Source organism: Oryx dammah, unplaced genomic scaffold (assembly GCF_014754425.2).
Source record: "Oryx dammah isolate SB20612 unplaced genomic scaffold, SCBI_Odam_1.1 HiC_scaffold_29, whole genome shotgun sequence".
Lineage (NCBI taxonomy): Eukaryota > Metazoa > Chordata > Mammalia > Artiodactyla > Bovidae > Oryx > Oryx dammah.
In genome coordinates this window covers 975,669-998,562 of record NW_024070213.1, presented here as the reverse complement: position 1 = coordinate 998,562, position 22,894 = coordinate 975,669, and positions in this window count along the sequence as shown.

The following is a 22,894-nucleotide window of genomic DNA, read 5'->3' as shown; positions in this document are numbered from 1 at the left end:
AATGTGTGCCGGCGCGTGCACGTGTGATGCACAAGAGGAGCTGCTCGTGTCCGCCCCTGCAGTCCTCGCTGGTGTCCTCCCTATGGGGAGTGTGGTTCCTGCATTTGTCAAGCTGAAATGACATTCAAGTTTTCAACTCTGTCATCAGACACACAAATAGGTAACTCTTAATGAGAGGACTTAATCAATTCTGCTCATTTTTTTCTGGTTTTAATTGGCATTTTCTGTCCTAATGAGAGCAACTGTATCCGCTCACCAGAAACCCACCTAATTGTTCCCACCACCACCCAACTCTGGAGAGACCCTGCACAGCTCACAGAATGTCAGCACGCTCCGTCCTAATGAAGCAAATAATTTATAAATGCCGAAAGCAAAGGGGTGTTATTTATCACCTCCTAACAGATTGATGGGTATCAGATTTACCTTCTCCACACAGGACGTTTTTTTCTTTCCAGAACTGTGGGGTATAAATTAAAGAACAGCCATCTGCATTAAATCCAAGGACAGTTGCTCACCATTTCTCAGGGTTGAGCGGCACAGAAAGGAAACAGTCACGTGATGAAATGACTCCAGGGACCCCTGCACCCAAGGTTAAAAAGATGCAGTGGGGGTCTGAGATGCCATTGAAATGCCGAGACCCAGACACTGGTGTCCACACGTGCACCATTGCACATTCCCACAGACACACACGTGCACACAGACATGCACACATGTGCAGGCTCTTACGCGCAGACACAGTTACAGAAACCTGGGCGTGCACGCACACGGTGCAAATCTGCAGGCCAGGAAGGCCCCCTGGACCTTGGCGCTGGGCCCAGATCTCATTCAGAGGCGCTCTGCGTCTGTGTGGGGACGTTTTCTGGGGAAGCTCACTGAGATGCCGGTAACCTGGGTCACCCGCCTTCTGGAGGAGGAACAGCCCCACGGTGAGATCAGAGGGCGCTACACCAAGCTGGGAAGGACCCCCGCCAGCCTCCATGGGCAGTTCCCCATCTGGACTGTCCCGCATCCTGCAAGCACTGAGTCAGACGATGACTCTGCCCACCACGAAGGAAGACGCTTTGCTGAGTGAGAAGGAAAGCCAGAAGCTTCTGGGCGCACAGGATGGCCTCGGCCTGTGAGAGGGCCTCCCTCCGCACCCATCCCCCAACACGGTGGTGAGGAGTCCTGCCTGGGGACCAGCCAGAGGCCCCGCAGGCATCCCCCCGCGTCTCTGTCGCCCCTTGCTGAAGAGCTCCCCGCCGCTCTGCCTGTGCACACACCTGGGCAGGGGGTGGGTCCATTGCGGGCCATACCGCCGGAGCTTCCGCTGGGCCGTGATTCACCGCAGCCCCACTCGTCGGAAAGGAGGCTGGGGCTCGGGTCTCTCGGGCCTCCAGGTGCTTTTCCCCAGGAGGAGGGCTCAGGCCTGGCCGGCGCCCCTTCGAGCCAGCAGCTGGACCCTGGCCACCCTGTGCCACAGGAGACCCTGTGCGGGATGGGGGCTGGCCTTCCTCCTGGAAGCCCCCAGGGGACAGAGAGGAAACGCCGGCATCAGGTTAAGACTCCTGATTCTGACTTTTCCAGACCCGAGCCCTTGAATGAAACGCCGATCAGGAAGGCAGCTTTTCCGGGGCCGCAGCCGCTGCTGGAGGAGGGTCTGGGGTCTGCAGCGTCTGGACACAGAGGTCCTGGCCCCACGTGAGTGAGGAAGGGGGAGAGGCCTGGGCCCAAGGCCAGGTGAGGGCAAGGACACACGCGGGACGTCAGTCTTCCCAAGATCCAGGTGCCCGGCCCCGTCCACACTTTGGTCCCCTCTCCCGCCCCACCCACTGGGGGCATCAGGGCCACAGCGCAACTCAGCACCAAGCAGCTCACACCGCGGACAGGAGCGGGGCCAGGGCCAAACACCCCTGTCCCTCTAGACGAGTCGCCCTTGGACAGAGCGTAGACGTCCCGGTAAATTCTTGGAGGACCTCACTGAGAGCACAGCGTCCACAGGAGCCAAGACAAGCAGTGGGGTGCGGCCGCGAAGGGCGTCGCTGAGAGCAGGCAGGACGCCCTTGAGGGCAGTTCGGGAGGCAGGCGTGGGGCTGAGACCGCAGGCTCGGAGGAGGCACGCCCCTCCTGGGCCTCTGGTGCCCCGTGGGGAGACGACTCTGCTACAAAAGCTTTCTGTGCCCCTGTCTCTCTGACTCAGACTTGGAAGGGGAAGTGCTGGCAGGAGTCCAGTCCTCCTGGCGGACTCCTGAGGACGCACGGGGTTCCCACAGGTGCAGCCCCGCACCCGGCACTCTGCCCACCCCACCACCCACGTGCTCCCCTCAGCCCAGCAGGCTCCCCTCCCACCCACGTCCTCCCTGAGAGCGGTGCCCCCGGGAACACCTTCCCCAGTGTCTGTCACTCAGGAACCACCCCCGCCAGGGATGACCGAGAGAGTTTCTCTGTTGGTGTCAGGCATTGAGTCGGGCCCCCAGAGACGCTGAGCTCAGGACCCATGGACAGGCCTCACCTGGGAAAGGGGCCTTTGCTGATGGCCAAGTTCAAATGAGGTCCTCGCGGTGGGCCCTTGTCCAACAGGACAGGCGCCCCCCCCCCCCGGGGGGCGGAGAACAGCGGGGCGCAGAGACAGAACGGAGGGGAGCGGCTGTGACAAGAGGCCACGGGGGACCAGGGAAGAGGCGCCTGCAGGCCAGAAAGGGAGACCCCCGAGCCCACAGAGAAGCCCACCCCCGCACCCTGACTGCGGGTGCTGGCCTCCAGGCTGGGAGACGGCGCATTCCTGCAGCTGAAGCCACCGCCTGGGCCTGACACCAGCCCCGGGATGCTCTCACAGCCTCACACAGGAGTGTGTCCCCAGCCTGCAGCTGGGGGCCTCGGAGGAGCACCCACCGGGCTCACCCCGACCCCTCCCACGCCCACACCAAGCCCAGGCGTGGGTCTCAAAACCAAGAATCCGCGGCTCCACACTGCAACTCAGAGATCCACAGCCAAGCCCGCCATCACCTGCGAGGACACACAGACGCCGCACCCTTGGATGTGACTCGTGCAGGGATTCGGTCCTGGGACAGAACCCGAGAGGCTGCATCCAGGCCGGGCTGATTCACAGACGCCGGGCACCGGGGGGCCTCCTCCTCAGGTCAGAGCAGCCTCAGGGCCAAGTGCAGGGCCCCAGCGGAATTCTGCTCATCTCTGGCTCCAGCGATAGTAGGTGAACTTATTTTTATTTTACTGACACATAGATGATTTGCAATGTTGTGTTAATTTCTGCTGCACGGCAAAGCCACTCAGTTGCACACATATATACATTCTTTTTCACATTCTTTTTCGTGATGGTTTGTCCCAGGGTATTGAAGACAGTTCCCTGTGCTATACAGTAGAACCTTGTCGTTTTCGTTTCTAATTTGTCACAATCCTAAAGAACCAGAGTGACTCATCACAGCCCCGAGAGCTCTCCTCCCCAGCAGATGACAGCCCTCCCTCTCCTGCCGCTGGGGCCAGGCCCATTTCTTCACAGACACAAAAGAGACAGGACTTTAAACTTTATGTGATGGAAATTCTTACATTTAGCCTCAGCGCCTCTGCAGTTTTTATTCTTAGGAAATGAAACCTTGCATTTCTCTGTATTATTCACTGCACCCAACCCTTTCCAGTTGTTGTTACAATCTTCTTCTAATCTTGCTTCTTTAAAATGTTAATGATTTTCTTCAGAGAAGAGACCGCTGTACCCACATACATTTCCAGGTACCTGGGATTATGAGACACCACATAGGATGTGCCCAGACCCCCAGTGGCATCTCAGCCCAGGTGCTGGCGGGAGCCCATGCTGGCAGCCCCACAGCTGGGCACAGTGGTTGGTCCCCAGAGGGGTCACAGCGCTGGGAACCCGGGGGCCTCAGCTGCCGCCCGGCCCTCTCACCACACACGCTGAGCAGGCCATGTGCAATCAGCAGGCTAGACAGGAGGGAATCAACTCACTCAGCCCTGAGCCATAAGAGGCCTCCTCCAGGCCGCAAAGTGGACAGGGTCTCTGCAGCCACAGGAAGGTCACTGGGTTCAAGGATTTGCCTGGGAACCTGGGAGGGACTGGCTACCCACTGGGCTTCCCCGGTGGCTCACCTAGTGAAGAATCCGCCTGCAGTGCGGGAGACCTGGGTTTGATCCCTGGGTTGGGAAGAGCCCCTGGAGAAGGAAAAGTATTCTGGCCTGGAGAATCCCACGGACTGAATAGTCTATGGGGTCACAAAGAGTCGGACACGACTGAGCGACTTTCACTGGGAGGGACAAGCTTGCGTCGGTGATGGCTGAGAGGTGACTGACTCCTTTACCTCCGCTGGAAGAGAAGCTCCGTTGTTGCTGGAACACAGAGGGTTCCAAAATAACCGATCGGAGTTTCTTCTTTTTTTCTGCTTACTGACTCTCTCCCCTGGGCGCTCCAACATCACCCTGACATGCCCAAGCAAGCACGGCGGGTATTCATCTCCACCGCGCGGCCAGCCCCTCGCCTGCCCCAGGCCTGCCTGGAGGGAGGGTGTCCACGGGACCCCCAAGGCAGGCCCCGCATATGTGATCCTCGGCATCCTCAGGACAGAGCCAGGGAATTGCTTGGCTTCGTGACAACTTTCCAGGCTCCCGCATTGCTCTTACGAGGTCACAGGCACCCGAGGGCTTGGGAACAAAATGCTATGACAGCCCCTGGCACGCAGCGGCCTTACGGCGCGCGGGGCGGGTCCACCCACTGCCCCTCACGCCCGGGAGCCCAGGCCAGGCCCTCAGACTGCAGGGCACGGACGGCAGCGCCTCTCCTTGCCAGTGACCTCACAGCTGTGTTCCTCAGTCACACTCGTTCCTCAGGGACAAAGGCCCCACTGCGGGTGTGCAGAAGCTGGGCAGCGGTGCCAGGGGTCGGCTCACGCGGCGTCATCAGGGCTCGGGAGGAGGTTCGGCCTTTTGGACAAAGGCCCTTGTCCCAGAGAGACCCCGCTCCCTGCCCGGTGTGACAAGCACAGAGGAATGCCAGCAGGAGAAGCGGCCACCCTGGCAGACAGGCCCCGCTGGACCCGCGTCCTCTCCCCGGCAGTGGGGGTGGGCGGGCCTGGAGCAAGCTTCCTACACTAATGTGCGCGTCAGTCTTACGCCACGTTGCTGTGAAATGCTCTCCTGCTAGAGTTAGGCCTCCCGAGACAGTCGCCTGCCTACAAAAGGCTCAACAGAAAGGCCCTGGGCTTTGTGATGCAATGAAGGCCTCACCGAGGTCGTTTATGAGCAAAGGGGGAAAGAAGCCCCACCTGCAGGCCAGGCTGACCTAGGCGTCTGCGAGCTGGGGCAGGTGGGGTCCTTCCCCTGGGATGGGGGTGAGAGGAGCACCATCCCCTGAGAAGGGTGCAGGGGGCACGCGGGACAAAGCCGCCCCCGGGTCCCCAGGCCTCTGCCCGCGGCTCTGAGCTGGCGCCGGGCGCTTCTCCAGCTTTCCAGGAACACTCGCCTCCTCTGATGGAACAGGGATCCCGACGGGCCTCTGACCGGCCACCACGGCGCTCACCGGCTGAGCATGGGCATCGCGTGCAGTCCTGCAGAAAGCACACCCTCCCAGGCTGCCCCAGGGTCCAACCAGTGTTGCAGTGGCGGGAGGCCCTGAGAGAGGCTGGCCACGGGTGACGGGTGGCACTGGAAGGGGCAGAAGTCAGCCCTGGGCCCTGGAGACTCTGCTTCTCCCTGAGCACGGGGAGGCCCGGACCTGAGGGTGGACGCAGACCGAGGTCTCAGAGAGGAGCCCTCGGGGCCTGGGACACACCGTCCTGCCCAGCCAGAGGCGGGCAGCCCATCGGCAGGCCCACAGGCCAGCTGACCTGTCCCAACCTGTCCAGTGTTTCCTCTTATAGCAAATGTAGGGGCGTTGGAGAGGCTGTGGATGGTGACACCCCACATCCACCTCCCCTCTAGAGCACCCCCAGGTGGAGACCAGGACCCTGGCCCCCCACCTGTGGCTGGACTCCAGATGACCCAGTGTCCTGGCCACGCTGACATCTGAGGCCGCAGGGCCCTGCTGTGTGCTGGTCTTTCTCTGCAACCCCATCTCATCCACACGTCCATGGCCCCTGGAGGTCAGGCCTGTCCACACACCCAGACCAGGCTTCAGGGTCCAGAATGTCAAGGAAGCCCACAGGCTGACCCATTCTCTCTCTCTGCCCTGCATCCTCCCCGCAGATTCACCCTCAGCCTGGTGGGAAGAAGGCTGCGGCTGCTCCAGTCATCACCTCAGCGCCCAGAGATTCAGGAGGGCTGTCACCCGCCAGAACTCCATCCCGGGAAGTGGGAAAGGCCCCAAATCCCCTCATACCACACGTCCCCCCACGTCCTGGAGGGACCTTGGAAACACAGTGCTCATGAATGAAACCAGCCGCAGAAAGGCCATGTGGTATGTGACCCGGAAGAGGAAACGCCCAGAACAGGGACATCTGCAGAGGCAGAACGCGGGAGACACACAGGCAGCCCTTGGGCACGCAGCACCGAGCCGGGGGTCCGCCTGTCTCTGTTAACGCACTACAGTCACCCGTCCTGGGGTCAGCTGTTCCTTCAGCGAAGCAGGCGGCCCTGGCCTGGTCGCCACGCACAGCGCCCAGCAGGGCAGCCCTGGACGATGCTGGGCAAGCACGCTTCGGGTCTCATGCACGCAGGCTGTCGCTTCAGTCGTGTCCGACTCTTTGTGACTCCATGGACTGTAGCCCACCAGGCTCCTCTGTCCGTGGGATTCTCTAAGCAAGAACACTGGACTAGTTTCCGTGGGATTCTCCAAGCAAGAACACTGGACTAGTTGCTATTTCCTTCTCCAGGGGATCTTCCCAAACCAGGGATCAGACCCAGGGATCGAACCTGCGTCTCTGATGTCTTCTGCACTGCCAGGAGGGTTCTTTACCACGAGCACCACCTGGGAAACAGGTGCGTCCTAACCCTGGATGCGTCCATCAGCTTGGTGGTGTGTCTCTTCCAGGTGAGGCTGCTGACCAACCGGTGAGACGACCGAGTGCCCAAACATGACCGTCTCCAAGGAAAATCTCTGAGGACCGGCCCCGCCAAGCACCCAGAGACCCCCACAGCGCCGCCCTCCCCCCAGAGACGCCCACAGCCCCACACGGCAGCTCCAGCCTGCCTCTCTCTCCCTCCATCCAACCAACCCACTTTGTGCGTTTTATCGCCTTGTGTGCTAGCCAGGCCCTCTGGTGGAATGCTGGGCAGCAGTGGTGAAGACAGCAGTACTGGCTTTATCCCCGACCCTGGAGGGGACGAGCACGTCCAGTCTCACATGAACGAGGTGCTCGCCACGGGCTTTGCTCGGACGCCTTTGCTGAATTACAGCGTGCTCTACTGTTCCGTCTGAGTTTCTGTCATGAATGCTGACAAGCTGTCAGGCTCTTTTTTCTGCGTCTCTTGAGGTCATCCCATGTTTCTCTCCTTTATTTCATCCACGTGGTGAGTGACACAGATTTTGAACGTGAGGCAGGTTTGCCGTCCCTAGATAAACTCCACGTGGGTGCAGCAGCAGGCGTCGTGGCCTGTGGAATTGGGCCTGAGCGGCCACCACCGTGAAGCGTGTCTGCACCTATGCTCCTCAGGGATGCCGCGACTCGGGCGTGGTGTCCGTGTTATTTGCTCAGAGAATGAGTTGGGAATCACCCCCTTTCCTCGCTTTCTGACATTATTTATTACTTGCTCCTTGCCTATTCGGTAAAATTCTTAGCAAAGCCATGTGGGGCTGGATTTTTCTGTAAAAAAAGAAAGTGGGTTGGTTGGATGGTGTGTAGATTTTTGTTTGTCTGCTTAATTCTTCCACTTTCTGTTTCTTTCTGACATAGGGCTATTTCACGTTTGTTTTTTTCTTGTGAGACAACCTGAGGACGTTGGAGGCAGAGCCGGGGAGGCGAGCGGAGCCCGGGGTGTGCAGAAGTATGCGCTTCCAGGAAAAGTAACACTTGACGTGCTTTGAAATTTTGTAATCCAGATAACACCAAATTTGGAGACAGGAAAAACTGCAGTTACTGAAAATGTCTACCTTGATATTAATTCTCCGTCTACAACTTAATCCTGAAGACATGCCTGGAAAGGTTGTAACATTATTAGCTCCTGGACTGGCACCTTGATCCCTGCTATTTCAGCCTGGATCAGAAATTTCACTGCTGCATGGTACTCTTTTAAAATAGTGTTTCTCGCAGACATGCTTGACAGTAGCTACAAAATCGGCACCAGCGTAACCAAGCTCCTGGAGACCCAAGGGGAGGGCGTGTGAGTCAGGAATCAGCCATTCTCTGTGTTGCTATTTTCATTTCTCTTTAGATAAACGTTTATGTGTCTCATGAAGCCAGTCCCCGTGCAAACGCTCACACTCCACCTGCAGAGGGCGCCCCACAGTCGTCGGGACACAGGCTCCCGGGGGTTGCTGCCGGATCAGTTCAACCTCCCAGACCCAGCGCTGAGCGCCTGCCTGCCCGGGGTCCAGCTGCGTGTGGGCAGCACTCTGAGCTCAGGAGGCCGGACGTCTCGGGGATGACGTGTCTGTGAGGAGGCTGAGCCATTGAAAGGTGAGCCTGGACCCGTGGAGGGGAACCAGGTGCTTCTCAAGACCTGCACCAGCTGGGAATGAGTTTAATCCGATCACACATGGAATTCAAAACTGGGTCTCCTTAGGGCTTCCCAGGGGGCTCCGTGGTAAAGAATCCGCCTGCCAATGCAGGAGATGAGGGTTTGTTCCCTGGGTGGACAAGAACCCCTGGAGAAGGAAACGGCCACCCGCCGCAGTATTCTTGCCTGGAGAATCCCCTGGACAGAGGAGCCTGGCGGGCTGCAGTCCACGGGGTCGCAAAGGGCGGGACAGGACTGAGCGCAGCAGCAGGGTCCCCTTAGCGCACACAGGGGCTCGTCACTGCCCTGGTCTTGAGGAGCGTTTGCATCCTCTTCTGTGGCTCCTGGCTCTGTGCTGAGGAAAAGAAATATCACGACACCAAAGACAGGATCCAGGAGCGAAATAACTGATAAGCCGGCCGTCACTGAAATTAAACACTGCTGCTCTGCGACAGACAACGTCAAGAGAATGAGACCAGCCACAGACGGGAGAAAACACTGGCACAGACACACCCAACAAAGAACGGTACTCAAAATACACAGCGGGCTCTGCAAGACTTACAGTGAAAAACAAGCACCCAGTTAAAAAGTGGGCAGGGAAGCAGGACAGACTCCTCACCAAAGACGACACGCAGACGGCACGTAGCCACGTTAAAAGGCGCTCCACACCCTATGTCACCAGGGAAATGCGAACAGAAACGACGATGAAACGCTTCTACACACTTATTTGCTGTTGGTCAGTCGCTCAGTTGAATCCGACTCTTTTCGACCCCATGGACTGCAGCACGCCAGGCCTCCCTGTCCTTCACCATCTCCTGGAGCTTGCCCAAACTCATGTCCATCGGGTCCGTGATGCCATCCAACCGTCTCATCCTCCGTCATCCCCTTCTCCTCCTGCCCTCAATCTCTCCCAGCATCAGGGTCTTACCCAGAGAGTTGCCTCTTCCCATCAGGTGGCCAAAGCACTGGAGCCCACACACCTGTGAGAATGGTCAACACTCGGAAACCAACAACGCCTCATGCTGGCGAGGACGCAGAGCAATGGGGCCCCCCTCACCACCGGAAGGGATCCCCCTCACCACTGGTCCTCACTGCTGGAAGGGGCCCCCCTCACCGCAGGAAGGGACTCCTCCTCACCGCCGGAAGGGACCCCCCTCACCGCCGGAAGGGACCCTCCTCACCACTGGTCCTCACTGCTGGAAGGGACCCCCCCTCACCGCCAGAAGGGACTCCTCCTCACCGCCGGAAGGGACCCCTCCTCACCACTGGTCCTCACTGCTGGAAGGGACCCCCCCCTCACTGCTGGAAGGGACCCCTCCTCACCGCCGGAAGGGACCCCTCCTCACCACTGGTCCTCACTGCTGGAAGGGACCCCCCCTCACCGCCAGAAGGGACTCCTCCTCACCGCCGGAAGGGACCCCTCCTCACCACTGGTCCTCACTGCTGGAAGGGACCCCCCCTCACCGCCAGAAGGGACTCCTCCTCACTGCCGGAAGGGACCCCTCCTCACCGCCGGAAGGGACGCAGCAGTGCAGCCCCTTGGAAAACAGTTTGATGTCTTCTACAAAACTTAATACTCTTGCATATAATCCAGCCATCACCCTCTTGAGAAGCAGTTGAAAAATTAAGTCCACATAAAAACCTGCACACGGATATTTGTATAACTTCACTCATAATCGCCAGCCTTGGGGGCAGCAAGGTGCCCTGCAAGGTGAGCAGGTGAACAAGCTGGGTCCATCCAGACAATGACATTAAGCAGCACTTCTCGGACTGACTGAGCTCTGGAGCCGTGACAAGACGTGAAAGAACCTCACTGGTGCCACCAGGTGGAAGCGGCCGGTCTGGAAGGGCCACAGGCCGGGCGAGTCCATCTCTGTTAGGCTTTAGAACAGGCTCAGCAACCGACACGGTCAGCGGGTCCGAGGGCGCCTCCATGCTCTCAGTTTCCTTCCGTGGCTCCCACGGGGACTGTCCAAGGCCCTACTGAGATCCGTGAGGCCCTGAGGGACACAGTCTCTGCGTTCCCTGCCTCTCCCGTCCTCCCCAGGGCGTCCTGAGCTCCACGGCCCCCTGGTGAGAGGTGGAAGAGACCGAACTGACTTCTAGTTTTTTGACAAATTAACAGGGTGTTACAACAACCTGGTTATCATCTCTCGGTGTCCATGGGTCTGAGGTCTGCTGTGGCTGGACTCCCTGCTTAGGTGTCCCAGCCTGAGGCCAGCTGGTGGCCTGGCTGGGGTCCCGTATGAGCTCTCCTGGGGTCCTCCCAAGAATTCAGGTCCGGCAGCTGCAGGACCGAAGCCCCAGGTGACCAAAGGCCACCAGCTGCGGCCAGGCCAGTGGGCAGCACTGCCCCTCCCGAATTTCTCCCGACTGGGCCAAGGACTCAGAACCGTCCTGGGACTGTGGTCGGGTGAGGGGCCCACGTCTCCAGACAGCTCAACACGGCCCTCCGATGAGGATGATGCTCAGCCGTTCACCCCTCAGTGCTGAGCCCGGGGTCTTGCTCAGGGACAACATGGGGGTCAGTGGGAATCAGCAGCGCGAGCCTGGGCGGATGGACGCTGTCCCTGATGGCTTCCACCCCAGCCCAGGTGGGCAGCTGCGTCATGGGAGCCGGTGAGGGGACTTTCAGAGGGGTCAGGGGAAGCACGTGAGATGGGGACCCTCCCGGGTTCCCGGGGGGCCCAGCATCATCCCAGGGCTCCTTGTGAGGGGGCAGCACCAGAGAAGACGAGTGACGGGAGGGGGGATGGCTTGGGGGCCCCTGAGCCGAGGACTGAGGGCCCTGGGGGCTGGGAGGCGGAGCAGCCCATGGGGCCCCTCCCACCTGCCCCTGGCTCCAGGCCTGGGCCCTGGGCCCCTGCAGGGCCTCACCCCCCCATGCTGGGGGCCCAGTGACAGCGCCCCAGCCTCTGGGCAGGGCCCCTCCTCGGGAAGTGGCCGGAAGAGCCGCGTCCCTGCAGGGACACATGGAGGCTCTGCTGGGCTGCCCACCATCCGCGGGGGCTGGGCTGACAGCGGTCCATCCCGCCCACCTCCGCGAGCCCACAAGGGAGCGGTTCTGCTGTCAGAGCCGCATCTTTGAAACCAAGGGATCAAGGACGTCAGATCCAGGAGGTGTGCACGCTCCTCGGTCCAGCCACCGCCTGCAGCACCAGCCTCCAGGTGACGAGCCCACGGCGTCCTGGAGGGATAAGAAAGGGCAGCAGCCACTTCCTCCCCTCTGGCCTGGCCAAGCGGCTCCCCCACCCCCAGCCCTGCCCCTCACCTCTCCCCTGCCCCCTGCCTCCCTCACCTTCCCCTGCCCCCCTCAGCTGCTTGGCGCCCAGACAAGTGCCATCTATTCTGAGGTGAGCGCTGAGAATTGAGCTGTTTCACAAGCCACCTGCTCCCTTCCCTCTGGCTAGAAATCTCGCGCCCACTAAGAGCGTAATTACTATAATATCTTTGCAGTTCATCTCATAATTACAAAGATAATGACAGTTTAAGACACATTATTTGAAATCGCTAACCCTTTCAGACTGACTAAGGGTCTGAGCGCCGAGCACCCCACCCTGGGGGACCTGTTCGTTCTGTTCCAGCCGCTGTTGGCAGAGGCAGGGGCCCCGAGCGCCACTCCCAAGGGGGCCACGGCCCTCCTGGAGCAGCCTGAGCGAAGGCTGAGGCAGGAACACGGACGGACTTTGAAATGCAAGCTGTACTGCTGTAGAGGAGGGCCCCTGGTGCAGCAGGCGGTGGGCACCGGGGCAAAACCCACCATCCCCACCAGCGCAGACTGGACAGCACAGGGGTTAGAATGAAACGCAGGCCACCTTTCCATTAAAGTTAGTGAAAATACGTCTTTTACTTCCTGGTGTTTTAATTGGTGTCAGTTTCAGGGATGCATTAGTGGCGGACGAAAAGGCACAGGAAGTTGCTGAGAGCCCGGCAGAGGCCAGAGCCCGGGGCACGTGAGCCTCAGTTTACGCAGGATCTGGTTTTGGTCGGGACCCCTGAGCCTGGGTCTGGAGGTCTGGATTCCAGAGCCTGGGGCACGTGAGCCTCGGTTTACCCAGGATCTGGTTCCGGGCAGGAACGTGAGCCTGGGTCTGGAGGTCTTGGATTCCAGAGTGGGGGTAGGGGCCACAGCCCGGGGGAACCCAGCTTCCTCCCTGACCCACGGCTCCAGCAAGCACACAGACAAACACCGGGAGGCCCTGCCTGGTGACGCTCTGCCTTGACTGGTCCAGTCCTCCCAGAATCCGTCTGTCTGCAGACACTGCTCCTCACAGGCACTTTCTGTCCTCAGAGAAGGGATTCTGGAGGTCTGAGGACCCATGAGGAAGACTCGACGGCCCGGGACTCTCTCTCCCCCCAGGGACTCCCCATCTCCTCTGGGACACCCCATCTCCCCAGTATGGGCTGAGGTAGAAGGGAGAGGGGAGGGGTCAAATGCTAGGAATCTTCCCACGAGGGTCCCCGGGGCCAGAAGGAGGAACTGGGCCCCACGGCGAGTGCAGAGGAAGGTCATCGACGTACAGAACGCACAGAAGCAGGTGAGCAGGGGGCCGGCTGGCTGCCAGGTTGGGGGGTGGCCCGGAGCTCCAGGGCAGGCAGTACCCAGATGGGGCTGTCATGGCGGTCAGGAGGGACCTGGGGCCTCATGGAGAAATCGTGCCCAAAAGGTGACTTGAAGGAGTGTGCTCTTGGCTTTGGAAAGAGAGGAGCCAGCAGATTGCTCTGGTCCCCTGTCTCTTCAGACGTGAAGGAGACACACGAAATGTGCAAAATGTTCTGGAAAAAAAACCAGCCCCTGTCGGAGTCAGATGCAGAGTCATCACGGACCTCAGCCAGGAGAGGTGGGGCCAGCGGCTCCTCCGGACGGTACCCCCCAGGGACCGCGAGAGCCCGGAGGAGTGAGGTTCCCAGGACGGCAGGGGGGTGCTGGTAAATTAGAGACGGTCCGGACAGGTTGCCAGGAGCTGGCAGGAATGTCAGAGCCAGGCGCGGCCCACGAGCACCACGGCAGCTGCAGCGCCCCGTGAGGCCACTCTCCTCCTGGAGGAGGACACGGGGAGGGTGACTCTGGAGGGCACCTCTGAGGTGCAAGCCCTTCCCCAAGCACACGGCCCGCCAGGGCATGCTGACCTTCAGTTCTAGGGGCCAGACGTCCAATACAAACCCACACTGAGGGGAGCCACCACCCGGGAGGTTTAGTAAACATCCGAGCATAATTTTCCATTAACATTCCCGATTTTGGCATCTTCAGGAGACTGGGAGTTGATTTTGGTTCAACATCCTGTGGGGAAATTAGTTCATTTTGCTAAAGTATCTTAATAATTACAGTGACATCAAGGTTAATTGCTTAATCTGGATTGCCACCGTGCAGGCCGCCAAATTCCCCGCGCAATCTGTGCTATAATTAGTGCCAGGGCTGCCGCATTTAGACGCTGTTTTTCACTGGAGCAGCAGAATCAGCAAGGTGATCCGTGGGCGTGACCCAGAGGACTCCCGGGGCAGGCGCGTGGCCCAAGCTCCAGGGGCGATGGACCGGGCTCTCCAGGCCACGGAAAGCGCCGGAACTGAACCCCCGTCCCCGCAGCTGAGCGGGACGGGACCCCCCCTCCCTCATCCCTTTGCAGGCTGTTCCTCCTCGGCCTCGGGGGGCGGGGGTGGGGTGAGAGGGGGTCACGATGACCTGAGGACTCCTGCTGACCGTGCCCACAGACGGGGCCGGGACCTAGAAGCCGCTGTGAGAAGGAAGACACAGGCAGAGCCGCGGTGACCCCCTCCCATCTTTATTCCAAACCCCCAGCACCGGGGACTCGCCAACACCGCCCCCAGCCGCACCCCAGACGCAGGCGACCTGGGGGCTTCAGAGTGAAGGGGCAGGGCAGGGGGCGTGCCCACCCGCGATGCTCCAAATCGCCTGCCCTCCTGGGAGGGGCCGGGCGCCCACCTCCCGGAGCCCCAGGACCTGCTCTCAGCGGCTGCACTCTCTCGGGGGCCGGCCCACAGTGGCAGAGGGTAAACCGAGGACGCTCCCCCGGAGCTCACGGCTAACTTGCTGGTGAGGACCCTCTACGCGAGGTTCACCCTGCGGGCTTTGTCCTGCCGCCGCTTCTTCCACCCAACCCGGGAGTGGCCCGTTGTGAGGCTGTGACGGAAGGCAGCTGCCCCAGTCCCCGGGGGCCCCCAGCGAAGGTCCCACTGTCTCGGGGACCCCGCACCCCCTCCTGGGACCACACGTCCCTCCAGGCGGCACCTCCCCCATGACCAGCTGTGCTCCTGGACACCTCCCCGGGTCCCGCAGCGACCCTACCTGCCCCAAGATCACTGCAGGGTCCAACTTTTTGGTAAAATACTGTATTGTATAACTTCCTCAGAGCTTGAAACAGAAGTGAAATGTAGAGTCCCTTTCACCTCACCCATGAGAACAGTAAAAAGCTCCTCCCCTCCTCCTGGGAGGCTCACACTTGGTCAGGAGGCTCCATCATCAGAATCTACCTGCCTCTAAGCTTTTCCAGCTGAAGGGTCCAGAAGACACGCCTTTTCCCCAGGAGGGAAGAGCCAGTGGCCTCCTGCCCAGGAGGGGTCAGATGATGGGGTACGGGGCAGTTCCCACGCCCTTGACGAGGAGCCACGTGAGGGTGTCACCAGCAGAGCCCACTGGGTGCAGGGGGCGGCCCCTCGAAGGGCAGCGTTCATGCTGATGTCAGGTGTGAGTTCCTGGGCCCGCGCGGCTGCAGGCGCAGGGACCCTGCATCCATCCATCCACTCCATTCTTCCCGGGCCGGCAAACCCTCTGTGTGCTCCTGACAGTTTTCCTCTGGACTGCTGGTCTTTCTCTTATTCATTTTTAGAAGATCTTGGTATATTTCAGAGATTGTGCCTCCTTCTCTCCAAAGATAGCTGCCTTCACTCTCTCCCCTCCAGCTCCAGCTAGCTGGCCGGTGACCAGCAGGACGTGGGGAGCCCAGGGCAGCAGCCTCCACTTTCTACCCTTGGAGCCCCGAGCCCCCATCTGGGAGTGACCAGCAGGACGTGGGGAGCCCAGGGCAGCAGCCTCCACTTTCTACCCTTGGAGCCCTGAGCCCCCATCTGGGAGTGACAGCATCAGAAACCCCAACCTCTCACTGATCCCTGCTGACTTGCAGGAAAGAAAGTGGCTGTTTCGAAGGCACTGTGAATCTGAGCAAACCCCAGGAGACGGTGAAGGACAGAGGAGCCTGGCATGCTGCCGTCCACGGGTCGCAAAGAGTCGGACACGACTGAGCTACTGAACAGCAACAGCAGCAAAGACTCTGGTGCTTCGTTACACACCTACACGCAGCCAGATCAGACTCTGCACTTCGTGGGTCATGCGTGCGGCAAATATCTTCCCTCATTTTTCTTACTTTTCATGTTAAGTTCCTGATGCTGTTTTGGGATGAAGCAGTTTCTCACTTTCAATGACATCAGTTTTATCAGGACTTTTCCTTATTGCTTATATTATTTGTGTTCTGATTGAAAAATCTGTCATCACTTCAAAGACATAGAGCTTTTCTGCGATACTTTAATTCTTACAGTTTTTATTTTCAGTTAATCTCATAATCCTCCTGGAACTTACTTGGTGTGTGATGTGAGGTAGGGGTCCAACTGGGTTTTTTCCTTATAAGTGATCAGTGATCTCAGAAGCAGTTGCTGAGTCGCCCGTCTACCCCCTCTGCTCTGTGGCAGTGGAATGAGAGGGTTCATTTCCTCTGCTTCAGTGTTTCAAATTTCTGCTCACAAATTATGTTTAATGTTTTCGTCTCCTTTCTGGCATTATTTTGAAGGATTAAAATTTTCTCCCATTATATTTTTCTATGCTTTGCATTTGAACTTACATACTTTCTACTTTTTAAATGGTGATTTTATAAATGTTATTGTTCGTTGTTCAGTGGCCAAGTCGTGTCTGACTCTTTGCAACCCCACGGACTGCAACACACCAGGCTTCCCTGTCCCTAACCATCTCCCAGAAGTTGCCCAAGTTCATGTCCATTGAATCAGTGACGCCCTCCAACCATCTCATCCTCGATTGCCCCCTCTCCTCCTGCCCTCAATCTCCCAGCATCAAGATCTTTCCCAAAGAGTCGGCTCTTTATGTCAGGTGGCTAAAGTATTGAAGCTTAAGTTTCAGCATCAGTCATTCCAAAGTGTTTTCAGAGTTGATTTCCTTTAAGATTGACTGGTCTGATCTCCTGGCTTTCCAAAGTACTCTCAAAGGTCTTCTCCAGCACCACAGTTCAAAAGCATCGATTCTTTGGTGCTCTGCCTTCTTTATATTTATAAATGTTACCATGCAGATATAACAAACTGTAATTTTAATTAACCTCTTTATCATGTTCCTAAACAAAGATCTTAGAATGACTGGATTCCAAGTATCAGCTTGCGGATATAGTCTTATTTTTGTTTCGGTCTATCTCATTTTCAAATACTGTGGGCCAGATATTATTTTCCTGTAATGTTTGTTTACGATTTGCTTTGTTAATGTTTTCGTCTTTTGCATCTCAGACTTTTCTTCCAGGGCAAAGTTTTCTCCTTCCTAAGTACATCTTTGAGGCATTCATTTAAGAGGGTCTCATTTTTCAAAAAAATGTTTATTTTAATTGAAGGGTCACATGCATTCACAAAAGTGGAAAACTCAAAAATGTACAACTTGGTGGACTATTTCAAGGTGAACAAGCCGTCACTCAGGCAATAACATCACGGAAACAAACACCTGTCACCCTCCCTTTCTCATCTCAGGACCCTCTCTCTCCCCAGAGGTCTCCACTATTGTGGTTCTATTACCATAATGAAATTTTTCCTTCTCTAGCACGTTAAGCTCCAGATTAACTGAGATTTTGAGATTGCTTGTTACACTATCATGCTTGCTTTCCGGTTTTTTTAATAGTAATTCATTTAGGAATGTGTTAAAGCCTGCATATGCACTCTACCACTGACTGATGAACGCTGGACTGGGTTCAGTTTGGGTCCATCACAAACAATGCTGCTGATAATACCTTTGTGTGTGTGTCTGGTGCCCAGGATAGAACCGCTAAGTCGTATGTATGTCTGTTTACAGCCTTAGCCAGTATGGCCAAACAATTTTCCAAATCAAATGTCTCCACTGACTTCCCCATTATCAGTGTCTGAGAGTTCTAGTTGCTCCAAATTCTCACCAACACTTCCTGTTGTGGTGGGACATTCTGGCAAGTGTGTGTGTGTGTGTCCCATATGATATTAACTTTCATATCCCAGATGACTTACAGGATTGAGCATCTTTTCATACGTTATTGACCATTTTGGACGTAGAACTCAACTTGAGTTGCCTGCTCATGCCTTCGCCCTTGCTTATTATTACGTAAATTGATTTTCTCCTACTGAGGTGAAAAACTTCTTTGAATCTTTGAGAATCCAGTCTTTAGTTAGTTTCCTACATACACAACATAGCTTCCTGCTTGTGACCTTAGACACCCTCTCTAAGGTGTCTTTTACTGAAGAGAAGTTCTTAATCTTATTGAAGACCAATTCCTCAATCTTTTACTTTATGTTTAGAGATTTTTGTGCTTAAGAAGTCTCTGCTTGCCCTGGATATATGAAGCTATTTTCTCATTTTATATCTTAAAAGCTGTATTGATTTGCCATTCACAAAGTGACTTTTATAATGCTATAAAATAGGGTCAAAATACCAATGTTTTCCATTGGGAAAAATATGGAAGAGGATGTATTTTCTCCAGCATCATTTATCTAAAAGGTCTGCTCCTTCCCCAATGATCTGTGGTGCCCTTTATTTTTTTCCTAAGTTGAATGTACATATGAACGTACATGTGAAGGTGTGTTCATCCGCTTCTGGGCACTTTATAATCTCGTTGTCTATCCTTTCGCCACTGGTTTGATGACTGCAGCTTTATAACACATGTTGATATCCTACAATCTCCAACTTTGGTTTTAATCTTCAAAGCTCTCTGTATGTTTTTAATCATTTGCCTTTCAAACAAATTTTATAATCAATTGCTAATTTCCACAAAAATATTATAGAGGAATTTTACCTGGAATCTTTTTGTACCTGTACAATTTGTCTATAGATCAATAGATATATATACAGTATTTAGTCTCTCGATTTTTTGCAAAGGTATTTTAGCGTTCTCACTGTAAAAGTTTTACATGTATTTCATAAGATTTATTGCTACTTGAAGTTTTGGATGATGTAGTAAATGATGTTACTGACAAATTTTCATCTTCTCCTTTTATGTTGCTGATATATAAAAATATAATTAAATTCCCACTACTGACCTGATAGCTAACAGACTTGCTAAATTCTCTTATTAGAGGTTATTTCACATTTTCTACATGACGTCTGCTACTAACGATGATTTTCTTTTTTCCTTTCCATTCCTTGTTCTTTTGTTTCACTATATTTCACCCAATTACTACTTATATATTCATTCATTCAGCCAAGCTCTTTTCCGAAACGGCTGTACCCTTTTGCATTCCCATCAGCAGTGCATATGATTCCCATTGGCTCCATATCTTTGCATGCACGTGGTATACTTGTTATTTTTCATTTTAACTCTTGCCTGGAAAATCCCACAGATGGAGGAGCCTGGTGGGCTGCAGTCCATGGGGTCGCTCAGAGTCGGACACGACTGAGCGACTTCACTTTCTCTTTTCACTTTCATGCATTGGAGAAGGAAATAGCAACCCACTCCAGTGTTCTTGCCTGGAGAATCCCAGGGACGGGGGAGCCTGGTGGGCTGCCGTCTATGGGGTCACACAGAGTTGGACACGACTGAAGCAACTTAGTAGCAGTAGCAGCAACAACGTGTGGACACCACCCTTATGGCAGAAGGTGAAGAAGAACTAAAGAACCACTTGATGAAAGTGAAAGAGGAGAGTGAAAAAGATGGCTTAAAACTCAACATTCAAAAAACTAAGATCATGGAATCTGGTCCCATCACTTCATGGCAAATAGATGGGGAAACAATAGAAACAGTGACAGACTTTCTTTTTCGGGGGCTCTAAAATCACTGCAGATGGTGACTGCAGCCATGAAATTAAAAGATGTTTGCTCCTTGGAAGAAAAGCTATGACAAACTTAGACAGCATATTAAAAAGCAGAGACATTACTTTGCTGACAAAGGTCCACCTATTCAAGGCTATGGTTTTTCCAGTGGTCATGTATGGATATGAGAGTTGGACTATAAAGAAGGCTGAGGGCCGAAGAACTGATGCTTTTGAACTGTGGTGTTGGAAAAGACTCTTGAGAGTCCCTTGGATTGCAAGGAGATCCAACCAGTCCATCCTAAAGGAGATCAGTCCTGGGTGTTCACTGGAAGGACTGATGTTGAAGCTGAAACTCCAATACTTTGGCCACCTGATGTGAAGAACTGACTCATTTGAAAAGACCCTGATGCTGGGAAAGATTGAGGGCAGGAGAAGGGGACGACAGAAGATGAGATGGTTGGATGGCATCACCGACTCAATGTACATGGGTTTGGGTGAACTCTGGGAGTTGGTGATGGACAGGGAGGCCTGACGTGCTGTGGTTCACGGGGTCGCAAAGAGTCAGACACGACTGAGCGACTGAACTGAACTGAACTGACCCTACATTCTTGAATCTTTCCTAGTTCAATTATCTAGAGCCAGTCACCACTAGGAATACAGACAATCTTATTTCTTCCTTTCTAACTTGCATTTTTATCTCTTTTTATTACAACCTTGCATTTGCTGCAATTTCCAGTACTATGTTGAATAGTTATGGTGATAAAGAATGTTTCTATCTTGTTTCCTTTATTTCTGTCCTTTATTGAGCCCATCTTTGCATGAAATGTTCCCTTGGTATCTCTAATTTTTTTAAGAGATCTCTAGTATTTCCCATTCTGTTGTTTTCCTCGATTTCTTTGCATTGATCACTGAAGAAGGCTTTCTTATCTCTCCTTGCTTTTCTTTGGAACTCTGCATTCAGATGCTTATATTTCCCTTTTCTCCTTTGCTTTCTGCTTCTCTTCTTTTCACAGCTATTTGTAAGGCCTCCCCAGACAGCCACTTTGCCTTTCTGCATTTCTTTTCCATGGGGATGGTCTTGATCCCTGTCTCCTGTACAATGTCACAAACCTCCGTCATAGTTTATCAGGCACTCTATCTATCAGAACTAGTCCCTTAAATTTATTCCTCACTTCCATTGTATAATCCTAAGGGATTTGATTTAGGTCAAACCTGACTAATGTGAAGTCAAGTGGGCCTTAGAAAGCATCACTATGAACAAAGCTAGTGGAGGTGATGAAATTCCAGTTGAGCTATTTCAAATCCTGAAAGATGATGCTGTGAAAGTGCTGCACTCAATATGCCAGCAAATTTGGAAAACTCAGCAGGGGCCACAGGACTGGAAAAGGTCAGTTTTCATTCCAATCCCAAAGAAAGGCAATGCCAAAGAATGCTCAAACCACCACACAATTGCACTCATCTCACATGCTAGTAAAATAATGCTCAAAATTCTCCAAGCCAGGCTTCAGCAATATGTGAACCATGAACTCCCTGATGTTCAAGCTGGTTTTAGAAAAGGCAGAGGAACCAGAGATCAAATTGCCAACATCCGCTGGATCATGGAAAAAGCAAGAGCGTTCCAGAAAAACATCTATTTCTGCTTTATTGACTATGCCAAAGCCTTTGACTGTGTGGACCACAACAAACTGTGGAAAATTCTGAAAGAGATGGGAATACCAGACCACCTGACCTGCCTCTTGAGAAATCTGTATGCAGGTCAGGAAGCAACAATTAGAACTGGACATGGAACAACAGACTGGTTCCAAATAGGAAAAGGAGTACGTCAAGGCTGTATACTGTCACCCTGCTTATTTAACTTCTATGCAGAGTATATCATGAGAAACGCTGGGCTGGAAGAAGCACAAGCTGGAATCAAGATTGCCGGGAGAAATATCAATAACCCCAGATATGCAGATGACACCACCCTTATGGCAGAAAGTGAAGAAGAACTAAAAAGCCTCTTGATGAAAGTGAAAGAGGAGAGTAAAAAAGTGGGCTTAAAGCTCAACATTCAGAAAACGAAGATCATGGCATCTGGTCCCATCACTTCATGGCAAATAGATGGGGAAACAGTGGAAACAGTGTCAGACTTTATTTTTGGGGGCTCCAAAATCACTGCAGATGGTGACTGCAGCCATGAAATGAAAAGACGCTTACTCCTTGGAAGGAAAGTTATGACCAACCTAGATAACATATTGAAAAGCAGAGACATTACTTTGCCGACTAAGGTTCGTCTAGTCAAGGCTATGGTTTTTCCTGTGGTCATGTATGGATGTGAGAGTTAGACTGTGAAGAAGACTGAGCACCGAAGAATTGATGCTTTTGAACTGTGGTGTTGGAGAAGACTCTTGAGAGTCCCTTGGACTGCAAGGAGATCCAACCAGTCCTAAAGGAGATCAGTCCTGAGTGTTCATTGGAAGGAATGATGCTAAAGGTGAAACTCCAGTACTTTGGCCACCTGATGCGAAGAGTTGACTCATTGGAAAAGACCCTGATGCTGGGAGGGATTGGGGGCAGGAGAAGAAGGGGATGACCCAGGATGAGATGGCTGGATGGCATCACTGACTCGATGGACGTGAGTCTGAGTGAACTCCGGGAGATGGTGATGGACAGGGAGGCCTGGCGTGCTGCGGTTCATGGGGTTGCAAAGAGTCGGACACGACTGAGCGCCTGAGCTGACTGCACTGACAGAGCTTGTTTCCAGTCTTTAAAGGAAGCATTTCTTCTTCACCACAAGATTATGGACTCAAGTGTATCCCCCAACAGTCACATGTTGAAGGTCTAACCCCCAATGTGACTGTATCTCTTGGCAGGGTCTTGAAGGAGAAAATTAAGCTTGAGCAGGAGGCCCAGGTCCAAGAGGACTGGCGTCCTTCCCAGGAAAGGAAGAGACTCAAGAGCACCCTCTCATGTGAGTGCTCTCTCTCTTTCTCTCTCTCTCTCATATACACACACACATACACACACAAGGACAGAGAGAGAAAGGGCCCTGTGAAGACATAGCAAGCAGATGCCATGTGCAAGCCGGGAAGAAATTCCTCACCAGGAATCAGCCCTTCAGGTGCCTCGAGCCCCGACTCCTGGGCCCAGAGCTGAGAGGGAGCTGAGCCCTGTGCCTGCGGGGCTGTGCAGCAGCAGCCAGCAGGTGGAGGTAACATCTTTGCCAGTTTAACGAAGCTTCTTCTATTCCTATTTTGTGAGGTCTTTTAATTATGGATGGATACTGAATTTTGTCAAATGTTTTTCTGTTTCACTTGACTGGCCAGAT